We start from the raw sequence: 12,588 nt of genomic DNA, 5'->3' as shown, positions 1-12,588 counted from the left end.
TAGGAATTCCCAAGTCATAAAATAAAGAAACGCGGTCCATTTTCTATTAAAAATCAATCAAAGATCGCAATATACCGAGGTCATCTCAGACGATGAGAGGACCACGTTCCGCAAGCAGGACCACTGTAAATCAATAGCTTTGCGAAGGGTCCCCGCGTATCCGACTGGTGACCCGCGGAGTGATATTGTCACAAATGACGATGTGACAAAACAAAGAATAACTGGGGAAACTGACACTTTTAATTGGGCTAACTAGTGCCCAGAACAAAAAAGAAAACAGAACAGAGCGTCGAGGCCGTCAAGGTAGGCGTAACAGTAGGATGGAGCGCTGGGGCGATACTGACCCCGGCTTGTCACGCGGAGCACCTTTTGTAGCCACGTAGATCTCTGGAACATTCGGATACTAACGTTTGGCGCGTAGAACATTCGTAACTCGATCAGACAAGAAAGTTCTCGAATTTGCGAGAACGCCAAGTAAATAAAAACAAGAACATTGTGCTCGCTGGAATCGAACCCTGAACTTCCACGCGAAAGCCAAGCACGGTAACCATTCGGCCACGCACGCTTTTTTTTTTTTTTTTTTTTTTTTTTATTGCCACAGTAAAAGTTTGTAACACAATGACATACAACAGAAACATTTTTTTTAAAGGAAAAGCGCCCAGCCTATACCAAGGCTTGAGATGGTCGTTAGTTTAAAAGTCTTTTAAGGCCTTCAGTTCCTCGAAGACAGGTAACCACTCAGGGGGAGGAATCTTGGCTTTGTAGACAGCTGTTAACTCGCACACAGTTTGCACGAAATATTTTCGCACAGGTCCTACATTCACGTCAGCATGTCTTACAGCCATACGACTTTTCCAGATGCTGTGGAGGCCAATGAGCATGACTGTATCTAAAGGAATCGTATCGTCAGTCTGAACTTCTGTATTTAAGAACCTAATACCGTCCGGGGTGATGGGAAGATCTTTTTTTATGGTCCTCTGCAAGACATCCCAAAAGAGCAGGGCGTCCCAACACTCTAGAAAGACGTGCTCAATCGTTTCCGGTTTTTGGCACAGAAAGCAATGAACTCCCCAAGGAACAAAGATCCCTTTATCTTTAAGCCATGTCTTCACAGGAAGAGTATTAGTATGGAGCTTAAAGAAAAAGGTTTTAACTGTCGGCGGAACGTACATTTTCTTGACGCGGCTAAGAACGTCACGCTCACGGCGTTCACAGAATCTGTTACGGTACAAAGGTACAGGAAAAAGAACATCGTATAAATCCCCCGATAGACGCTTCCGCGCGACACCAGAAAGATATTCTAAAGAAAAACGCACAGACAAAAACTGAAATGCGCTAACTACTTCACTCAGGTAAGGGCTGAGATGGCACGCACTGCGTTTAAATGACGAGACGACAAAAGAAGGTATTTGCTCCGCCAAACAGGTTTGTATCACAGTACGCAGAAAAGGGTCGGCTTGATCCCGTAGAAACATGAATCTCGAAACCACTTGCTTAACGAAAAGGTGTGACAAGGAAAGTCCGCCTTTGGTGACACGACAAAAAAGGTTATCGCGGCTTACTCTCTCCCATCCAGACTGCCATATAAATACGGCAAAAACACGATGTAGCTTCTGAATGTTGATGCGGGAACAACTGATTACTTGAAGGACATACCAGATTTTGGCAATTAAAAACACGTTACACACCGTGGCCCGAGTAAAAATGGATAAGTCACTTCCTACCCATTTCTGCGCTTTTCCCCGGGTTTCATTGATGACCGATGACCAATACGTATTGTTTGTTTTATAATGCTGAAGAGGCACTCCAAGATAGGGGACAGGGGTGAGCATGAAGCTAATGTTTTCGAATTGATGGGGCCTCGTTGCCCATGACCCGTGCCAAAATCCAACACATTTCGCCCAATTTACAGAAGCCCCGGTTGCTTCACAGAAACTTTTAATCACACACACGGCCTCTGATATGCTCTTTTTGTCGTTACAAAATACAGCCACATCATCCGCATAAGCCAGCAGTTTGACTTCTTTGTTGTGCAACCTAAAACCTTGTATATCTCTATTTTCAATTATCCGACGACAGAAAGGCTCTAAATATATGTTAAATAATAGAGGTGAAAGGGGACATCCCTGCCTTACAGATGACAAAACTGGGATGGGTTGGGTAAGGCGACCATTCACAATCAGTTGCGTGGTGCACCCACTATATGCCATTCGTACACCAGCTAGAATAACTTCGCCAACCCCAACGCGGTCCAGTAAATCAAACAAAACATCATGATGTACGCGATCAAATGCCTTCTCTAAATCTATTTGTAACATGGCTACTTGGCCTTGATCCATGTCACAACACTCGAGAATACTGCGCGCACAGTGAATGTTTGTAAAAATTGTCCGCCCTTTAATCCCGCATGTTTGGTGATCTCCTATGACGTTGTGTATCACAGCTTGAAGTCTACGAGCAAGCACTTTCATAAAAATTTTATAATCTACATTGCTTAAAGGCGGGCACTCAAAATTTTCTTCAGCGTGGCAGAAGATTCCCCCTCTTTTCTTTTTTTCCTCCTCCCCTTTCCTCCTCCATTTTCCCCCTCGCTTTTTACGGCCTTCTCGCACGAGTGCTAATGGGCTTACCGGCCCCCCCGGCAAAATCTCCTCTTCAAGGTTGTCTGCTTCAATCCCAAACACCAGGGATTAGTTAGGCAGGCTGGATATGAGCTCGGAAGGGTTCGGGCTGGCTCGCTTTTCTTCTTTTTTTTTTTGCTCTTTTTCTGCTGTTCTAACACACACTCAGATAGTCAACACCAACTAGCCCAGGAACAAGTTCTTTTACATTCAGATACTTCCGCATGCGGCCACACAGGCTACAACACCGCATATTTATCTCGAGTGAACGGAACTTGAACATCACAGCAGAAGTAAAAAAGATGGGTATTTTTATCCAAACTCTGAGCTCTACCCAGAGGGTTGAAAATTTGTCGTTCTAAAAACGGCACACTGAAGAGTGATTGTATCACTATTGTGTTTTTTTTTTGTACAAAGTAATAATCATGAGTAATTACAAGTCAAAGACATTGCGGTCAGAGGGACACAGTCTGACCCTTTCTGGGGCGTAATATATAGGTTCGTACTACAGGTGTTTTCTAGAGTGATGGCCGCCTCGTTGAAGCTACTAAGAAGAGTAAAAACAAACTTCCATAAAAAGTGAAACGGTTTATGGTATATTTAATCTATCTGCAGCCTTAGAAAAAAATTTCTTCGTGGCCAAACGTGCATTTAGTTTCTGTCGACAAATGTAACTGAAAACTTGACACCCGACAAATATCTTGCGTATCAGCAAAGAGAACGGGAAACACGGAGATTGAACCGCAAAATCACAATTTTCTTCGCGTAAAATAGTGCAACTAGGAATAGTAGCATATTATGCCCTTTATTAAAAGACAGCAGGTATCACGAAGTTTTCATTCTCTTCTTTTCGCATTTGTTCGCTGATGAAGAAATGGAATGCCCAGATAGCCTCTGCAGCCCTTACATAATTGTTTGGGGCTTTGTCAGGGTGGGCGAAGGCCATCTCCAAAAAAACCCAGGAGTTCGGAAGGTGCACTACCGCAAGCTTTGGGGCTGCTTGGCTAATTTAGGCGTCTGGCGTTCCCCGCTTACTTAGAAAAGAAGCTGAACAGCGGTCAGCTCAACGTCGTCACCAAGCGGCAAATCATGCCGAAATGTGTCCTTGAACACGTGCGAGATCTTTACCCGAACCCAGCCGGGATTCGCCACAATTCATCTACGAAAAAAACTATAAAAAAAGATAGGCTTAAACGATTTGGCAGTTTTTGAATATAGTCATGCGGACTAACTGTCCACAAGTACGGAAAGAAATGCAGTAGTAATGCAAAGCTCTATTGTGTTCTTTATGTCCATACTTGTCTTTCGCGCTGTACGCCAATTAAAATGAATTCTGCAATATCTGTAGATTATGCATGGTTATGTTGTCTTTAAAAGAAAACTAATCAAGCAAGTTCGGTATCGTGCCACAATTTGTGCATATACAATTTTATGTGGAATTCAAAGTCAAAACAGTACTTCCGCGGGAAATAAAGCATCCGTCGTTCTTCGTCTTCCTGAAGCTATGAACTACCGATCTCGGCTACAGGACTTTTGGGTCCACACAATATCACGCTCAGTAGAAAATTCGCATTTTCTACCAGAAGTACTGGAAATTAATTATTTTTCAAACAGGTCGGGTGGTGATGCGTGTTTGAGTGTAGGACCGTTGACTGGGCACTGGTTTGCGCCAAGAGTGCAGTGCTTTCTTTCATGCTGCCCGTGACGAGTGTTGAAATTTGATAATAGTAGAAATAAAATCAACTGACACCCTTAGAATTATTTTAAACTTGCGCTTTCTTCAGGCATTAAGATTTTGATCGTACCTTTTATTCATTGTCGTCTTCGATGAGGGAACAACTTGCCGAGGAGGCCGCGCTGTCCGCGTACGCGGCTTGACAGATAAGGGCGCGAATGCTTTTCACGAATCTTTAAAGACCAAGCACAAAAATGAAAGACGCAGCCACTTCACGCCAACGAAACCAACTTTATGTTTTGGGCAGACGTCTTGCGAGAGTTGCAGTATTTTAATTATGCCTAATAAGTTAAATGTTTAGGACTAAGTACCAAACTTTTTTAGATGTATTAAGAACCAAAATGTCAAATGGAAAGTTCTAGAGCTGCTTGAGAAACACCCGATTAGCTGTTTGCAACGTGATACAGCTCGCGTGGCTTCCTTCTGACTAGTAATAAAGCTTATGAAACATGACAAAATACCCCGTGATAAAGCGCCCGCCCCATCATAAACTCAATTTCGAATGTCCCGGGATTTGTTTTTATAGGCCGGAAAAAAAAAAGAGATGGCACGCAAGACGCGTGCCCCACGCTTTATATATATCAGAAAAGAACTGCCATCTCTTTCATATACAACGTTTATTTTTTTTTTCACCTACTAGGTATTAGAAAAAACGTGGAAATTAACGTTTTGTGGATGTGAGCTATACGGCCAGGCGAAAATTGGGTTCAAGAAAGAACGCAACAAAAACCGACTGATTTCCTAACATTTTTTAATGAAATTTTTGATTATAAAAGAAAACGGGATAGTTGATTTATAAAGAAGTTGGGCGTAATCGAAAGCCACCAAATTGTCCAGTGAAAATTAGCGCCATTGTGGTTTGTGTAGGTGAGCTATACGGCCAGGCGAGGATTAGGTTCAATAACGAACGCAACTAAAACCAACCGATTGCCTAAAATTCGCTAATTAACCTTTTAATTAGAAAAGAAAACGGCATCTTGTATTTAGAAAGTTGTTGGCCATAATCGCAAGCCACCAAGCCGTCCATTCTTAAAAAGATGTAACGCGGGTACACTATTATACGGCGTCCTCCTAATTTGGGCGCGAAAATATAGTTCTGATTTTATGTGGGCTCCATCTCCGCGTGGCACAGCCTAACGCCATGAAGCCAAAGCGACAAGTCATGCGCATCGCTGTGACAACGCCACTGTAGAAGGGGCGAGGAGTGCGGTGGCCGAAAAGATTGCGGTAACGCGATTCGCGTCCAAATTAGGCTTTTTAGGACGCAATGAGCCACTTCACGCCCACTACATCTCTGTAAAAATGAATGATTTGGTGTTTTTGATGACTACAGATAAGGAACAAACCGCAATTGCGTAACTCTGACGTCTTTTTTAGAAAAATGTCTAGTCGTTAAAAAACATCGCCCTGTATAAGCACGATTGTAAGGCAGTCCTTTACGTCCGGCGACATCATTACGGCATGGAAGGAGACGTTGACCACAGATCATACTCTGTGTATGATCTGTGGTCACTGCTTTTTTTTTTGTACCAGAATGAGCAAACATTTGATACCAAATAAAATAGATTTAGCATTCACCAAATTCGGCTTGTTTACTTGATTCAAATCGATATTTGATTTGATTACACTTATTTTGTACCCGCACACGCCTACTTTATTCCCTAATAATTACATTGTTTTTTTGTTTCTTTTTTTGTCGTGCGAGGTCATCACAATTTATTATTAACAATCGGAGCTATGCGATTACGCGGAGGAGGCGCATTTGAAGATATTCAAAATTGTTCTCAATACACAAACAACTTCAAACGTCTTGCTGTTTGGGTCGTTTCCTACACGCAGGACCAATAATAAAGCCAAAACCTTATGGAGGAGACTATCTCTATCAACTCAACGCACAAACACGTTGTGAAGCGTGTCTGCGTACGTTGAAAAAGAGATACCGGTGAGCAAACCATAGCGTCGAATGTCCATGCATCAAAATGTCCGTGCACCGAAATATCCGCACACCGAAAAGTCCCACACCGAAAAGACTTTGCAGCGAAAAGTCCGTACACTGAAATGTCTGTGCACCAAAAAGTCCGCACCGAAATGCCCTACAGCAAAACGCTCTACACCGAAAAGTACTAGACCCACTACGAATGGGATCCTCCGTCACCTCTGCCGGTTTACGAACCATAATGATTCAGAACCACTGGTCTATGGAGCGCCATCCCTGATATACAGAAAACGCCGCTCGTACTTCCCGTTGTCGCCATGAATCCGCCTAAACAACGAAAGATGCCAAATCAGATATTTATATTAAAATTGATACTTCAATGACGACTTCTTTGAGCAGAACAAGGCAGTTGTGCTCTCACAACAGCAAAGAATCGTCTTCCAAACCAATGCTAAAAAAGAGCCAATGCAACTCGTCGGGAAGAGCAAGTGCCAAGCTCGCTCAAAACAGCTACTCGGTTGGTTCAGCTCCTTGTCGCAGGTGTGCCGGCTGGCTTCTGGATAATCTTTTCAAATCCTTGAAGCTTTCATTTCCTCCACCCCAAACTTGTAAAAAAAAAAAAGAAAAACAACAAACAAAAAAACAGGCAGCTGGCAAAAAAAAAAAAAAATCGGAAAACGGCGAGGAGGAAACGAGTGGCGATTTCCTCCTTTCACAGTGGCGAGAAGGCAAGTGAGGGTCGGGTTCCTTCTCTCTGCTTGCGGGCCGGCCTTTAAAGCAATCGGCCTGTAGTTTTTGACATTCCTAAGTTTTTCGTCGTCGGAAACTTTTGGAATGAGGACTGTGTGACTATTAAGGAAAGAAGGTGGCAATGTTTTTTTTGAGAACGCTTCCAATATTACTTTATGAAGCTTTTGTGCTAGAACGTTCTTATACTTTTTATACACAGTAGCATTCAGCCCGTCCGGACCGGGTGATTTTCCGGACTGTAGTTCGTCTATAGCTGCTTCGATTTCGCTAAGTTCAATTGGCTGCTCAAGCCAAGCAGTGGTGTCTTCATCTAATCTCGGAATCAGATGCAAGAAGGCGTTATCAAGGTGACCCCGATTCGGCTTTGCGTCACACTGAAAAAGCTGACTGTAGTACTCGACAAATGCTTGCTCTATCACTTCGTCTTTCGAACTTAACGAGCCGCGATACTCAATTTCACAGACTCTCTTCTTACTCGCGTAGTGCTTTTCTCTACTAAGCGCTCTTTTCGTCGGTTGTTCTCCGAGGAGATATTTTTCAGCACGCGCTCTGACTACCGCCCCTCTATACTTCTCAGTTTCTATTGCGGATAAACTATTTTTGGTAGTTTTAATATCGTTTATATATATACCGGGAAATTCGGATTCTAACTTAAGGAGTCTCTTTAAATCTGCACGAAGTAGGTTCTCTTCTTTGTCCCTTAAATATTTTAGAGTGTGGGATCTTTCTAGAGCTGCTAGCTTGATTTCTTGCTTTGTTACCTCCCATGCCTCAGCTGCGTTAATAAAATGCCCACTGGACATTTTCCCCAACAACGCTTCTAGCATGTTAATAAAAACTTCGTCGTCAAGTAGCTTAGAATTAAATTTCCACAAACCCCAACTGAAGCGATTAGTTTTTCTTCTAGCTTCGCCCAAAGTGAACGTCACCAGTGCGTGATCGCTGAAAATTATCGGCAGAACCTTGTACTCGTCCGTCCCAGTTAAAAGCTCGGCTGACACGTAAGCCCTGTCAAGTCTAGCGTGACTGGACGAACAAAAATGCGTATATCTGAGCGTCTCCGTCTTTTTTTGAAAAGTAGCAACATCAAGGAGAGAGTATTCATGAACCATAGTGCTCAGAAACAACGCGCTGGAGTCGCTATGTTTTGCCTTCGTTGATCTGTCGCTTTCCTCGCAGACACAATTGAAATCCCCTAACAATACTATTTCTCGGGCACAGTTTAAAAAGTTATGTAGACACTCAAAGAATTTTTTCCTTTCTTTGACCTGATTAGGAGAATAAACGCAAATGACCCTCCAAGGCTTATCAAAAATTACGAAATCGCATACAATAAGCCTACCGAAACTATCTGTAGTTATTACGTAATCCTTAGCATTCAGCGCTCTTCTGATGAATAATAAACACCCCCCCGACAAGCCGTTAGCGTGACTAACACAGATATCAAACGTGGCCTGAAAGGGCTGCACTAGCCTCGCTGTGTCCTCCTCGCTTTCTACTTTAGTTTCTTGGACTGCGAAGATGTCCAGATTATTGTCTTCGAGAACTCTTCGTACCTGGTACTGTTTACGACTCGTAGACATGCCACGAACGTTCAGAGTTCCAAATTTGACTGAGTCAACAAGCTGTGACATCTCCGTTGCACCACAAGAAGGACACTGCAAGCGAAGGTATCCTCACAAGCGCAGGCTATGCGTATCACAGTACCGGTGCTCCCTTTCCCCCTTGGTCTAAGGGGGGCTTCGTCCTCGCCTTCTGTGGCAAACGAAGGGGTCGTCCTGGAGTCGTTTTCGATGGCGGTTCAGCTTCACTTAATCCCTTGAGGGTTCCTGCCGGGTCTTGATCAGTTTCCCTTGACCTTTTGACGGCCTGGGTACCAGCGTTGGTCATGGTAATGTCCGTCACCTCGTCGGCTCCTGTCTCAACCTCTAGCTCCTTTTCGGTAAGGGTTACGACGCTCGCAGGGTGGCCACAGACGGCTCCAGCGGCTTTAGGGACCGCTGCTTGCGTGAAAATCTGTTTGTCGTCACTTGGCACCAGCGCTTTGACGTTTGTCATTCCTTCCGGTGTAGGGGCGAGCACTGGCTTCGCAGCGGCCCCCTCTTCCTCCATGTCTGCTTCATCCATTAAGAGCTCAGACGTATCCTCTCCCCCTCCCGCAGGCCCTGCGACCGCCGCATAAATCCGCACGCACTGTTCGGCCGCGTGGCCGAACCGACGGCACTCGCTACACTTGGGGACCCGGCACTCGCGCCGAATATGGCCAGTGCGATAGCACCTAAGACAAAGCGGGGCCCTGCCTGGTGCCACCACAAGTGTCATTCCTCCGGCTATCCGCACTTGGTGCGGTAGTTTTTCCACGGTAACACCCGCCTTCAGTGTAACCAGAACCGTCCGGGTGTTGGACTCGATTGCTTCACAGCCCGGAATGCGCCACTTCTCCCTCGTTACGTCAGTTACTTTGCCGTATGACGAAAAAGTGGTACGCACCTCGTCGTCAGAGACATGATGAGGCAACCAGTGAACCTTGAGGCGAACATTCTGGCCGTTGGGATCAATCACGATGCAGCGCCGGTCTTTCACGACGAGCTCCCGGGCTTCAACCAGTTTTTTCTTGCTTTCGTTGCTCTTGAAGGTCGTCAACCACACATGGTTCATCTGGTAGGAGCCCAGTGAAACTACGTCGGCTAGCAGGCCCGCGCGAGTCAATGCGTCTCGGAAGTCTTCCACGCGGTACGGGCGTCCTTTAACGTCGGCATGTAAGAATACCGAATTTAAAACAGTAGGTCCAGTTGGCAGCGGTGGCAGATGAACAGAGTATTCCAGCTCAGCAGAAAACGCCTTATCACCACGGCCCGGCTGGGCCGTTATCAGCGCTCCATCGGAGCTCGACATTCCGCGTCTGTACACTGCGGTGCCCAGAAGTGGAAATGGATTCGGCCACGCACGCGCTCGCTCGGCGACGCGTGTGGCAATACCTCGAATGCAGGCGGCTCGTCACCCGGACAGCCCGGACATCAGGACCTCCGCCAGTTGTTATAGTCCGTCGTACTCGCGGATGATGACGGATCGCAAAGCCCGCTTGGAAGTCACCGGCATGGCGGACGGAATCTGCACTAGGAAGATCGATGAATCCACCCAGAGAGCGCGCGTTCGAGAGCAGACCAGAAGACGACCGGAGACATTACTCCCGCGATAAACAAAACAACACACACACACACACACACACACAAAAAGATTTTTTTCTAAACGTTTATTGCAGTACTATGTTCCCTCTCCGCGAAAATCTAACATTTGTCACATCTCATTTGCTCTTATCATCTACAAAGGCATACACGTTTTGTAAAAACACCGATTTCAATCTCCACGAAATGTCGCGTTTTCATTGTTCACATGTCGTCCTGGGTACCGGAACAAGATCCTCCCATCGCATGAGATTATCTCGGTATGTTGCGATCTTTGATTGCTTTTCTAATAGAAAAATAGGCTGCGCATGACTGTGGTGTAGGAATTTCTAGGATGCTCAGGGCCCGCAGAGCAGACTTGTACCGTACGCATTAAAAGTAATCAAATTACTTGTAATCGATTACTTTTTGGAGTAATTTTGTAATCAGTAGATTACTTTTATTAGGCAGTAATCACAAGAGTAATCTGATTACTTTTTGAAGTAATAAAATTACTTGTAACCGTAATGAGGCATTCCAGAGTTCCGTGTCCTTAGGAGCATCTCTCGTTCTGTTGGTGTCAGGTCACTGAACGGGAGGCGGAATTCGCTCGCGAGAGCGGCATTGCCGTCCATGTTGGTCCGACGAAACGACCGCGCCACCGCGCTGCTATAACCCACCGCGGTAACCAGAGTCTCGACGCCCTAAATGCCGCCGGTACAGACAACCAAAAACGAGAAACGCCCAAAGGCCCAAAAACGAGAAACGCAGATAGTTCAGTTTCGGTTTCTTCAGTTCTTTCGTAGGTACAGAAGTACGCGTCACAAATGTCTATAAAAAATTGGGCAGTATGCCAGGTTCCTAAAAAGCCTAAAAACACCATTAAAAAAAAATTGCCTTCATTGTCTTTTTAAAGTACGCGACATTTTTTATATTATATCGCTGTAAACTAACTGCCCCCCCCGCCCCCCCCCCATCCCCACCCCCTTTCTCTTCGTTTCTCCGTCTGGCCCGGACCATCGTCAATTTGCGGCGATCTGGCCTGCTGCAGCAAAAATGTTGCCGACACCTGGTCTTGACTAATAAAAACCTTAAGCTACGCATGACGTTTAGCAACCTTCTCTAAATTATTCGCAACCTGAAAAAAAAAAAAAAAGAAAAAAACGGATATTTGAGATGGCGGAGGTTGGGCTTCGGCATTGTAAGTAAACATGAAAGCCAGAAACGATTGAGTTAACGTTTTCATGCGAAAGCATTAACTGTCCTGCGGAGCGAACCGGCGTTATCAGCTTTTCAAGCCAGGAAAAGCGGCACCTGAATTCCCCAATCCCATGCAGCGAAGCCTGTAGTCTCTAGCAGCGAAACAAGGAATACGTTCCCCTTGGCTTCGACGCGTCTTATCAGAGGCTTCGTCACTGAAGCCGCCGGGCCGCTGAAGGCCAAAGCGGACGCTTCTCGGAAAAGATAAAACACAAAGAAAAGTACAGCAACGCGGATGCTTGGTCACAGAAGCCGTGGAGCCGAGGGTGTGTGTGTGTGTGTGTGTGGGAAGGGGGGGAGGTCGCTTTCGCAGGGGGGGAGCGTGATGTCACCGCCGGAGTGCAGTGTAAAAAAGGAAGACGTCGCGCGCCGCTTGTAGGAATGCGCTGCCTGTACGAATGCTTTCGCATTCTTACACGTAAGAAGTCTTAAGCGTCTTATCGATTTTTTTCCTTCAGGGTTGTAGTGAACAACTATTTTGGATGGAGACTCTTATATAAATTAGGTCCGATTGCCTCGCATAATATGACAACACTCAACTTTAAGTTCAACCAAGATTGGAGGGGCCTCCAGGGACAGGAGCCGCGATGGAGACATTGCGTCAGCGCCTTGAACAATCCGTACGACCCCATACTCGGCTGCGGACTGGGAAGACTGTATGTGGATAAGTACTTTAATTCAACGGAGAAACAAGATGTAAGTACCCTACAAATAAATATCCTCAATATTTTTGAAATAATAATCCCACACTGAAGCTAAGAGTAGAGTTGTAAGCTTGTTTTGGTCCCAGACCTCGATGGCAATTGCCGGAGGTGTGTAAATAAATAAGACAAATACAGCTTTACTGATGTGTAACGTAATTGCATAAAATAGCGGAAATTTAAAATAAGTGTAACCAACTGCCAGGTCCGGTTTACGAAGTTTAATAATTACTAGAGGGACACATTGGCGTGAAGTGTCCTCCCTTGTAGGTTGAGGGCGCTGGCTAACTTGTAGCCGGAGAGAAGGGGTTGCCGCGCATGAAAGGAGTAAAGGCCCATACGCACATTCGCGTTTGAGCGCGGTGCGTTCCGTAGCGGCAAGCAGACGCGTTGCGTTGCGAAGAGCGCTTGCGCCAAACTT

General features: G+C 45.4%; 1 pseudogene; it reads left to right on the top strand.

Moving 5' to 3' along the window:
* The window catches only part of LOC8039204, a 95,763-nt pseudogene that overhangs the window by 44,546 nt on the left and 38,629 nt on the right, over positions 1-12,588 (top strand).

This window comes from Ixodes scapularis, unplaced genomic scaffold, assembly GCF_016920785.2.
Source record: "Ixodes scapularis isolate PalLabHiFi unplaced genomic scaffold, ASM1692078v2 PGA_scaffold1__304_contigs__length_218370807, whole genome shotgun sequence".
Lineage (NCBI taxonomy): Eukaryota > Metazoa > Arthropoda > Arachnida > Ixodida > Ixodidae > Ixodes > Ixodes scapularis.
Note: the sequence above shows the minus strand (reverse complement) of the source record. Positions and strands in the feature narration are given on the sequence as shown.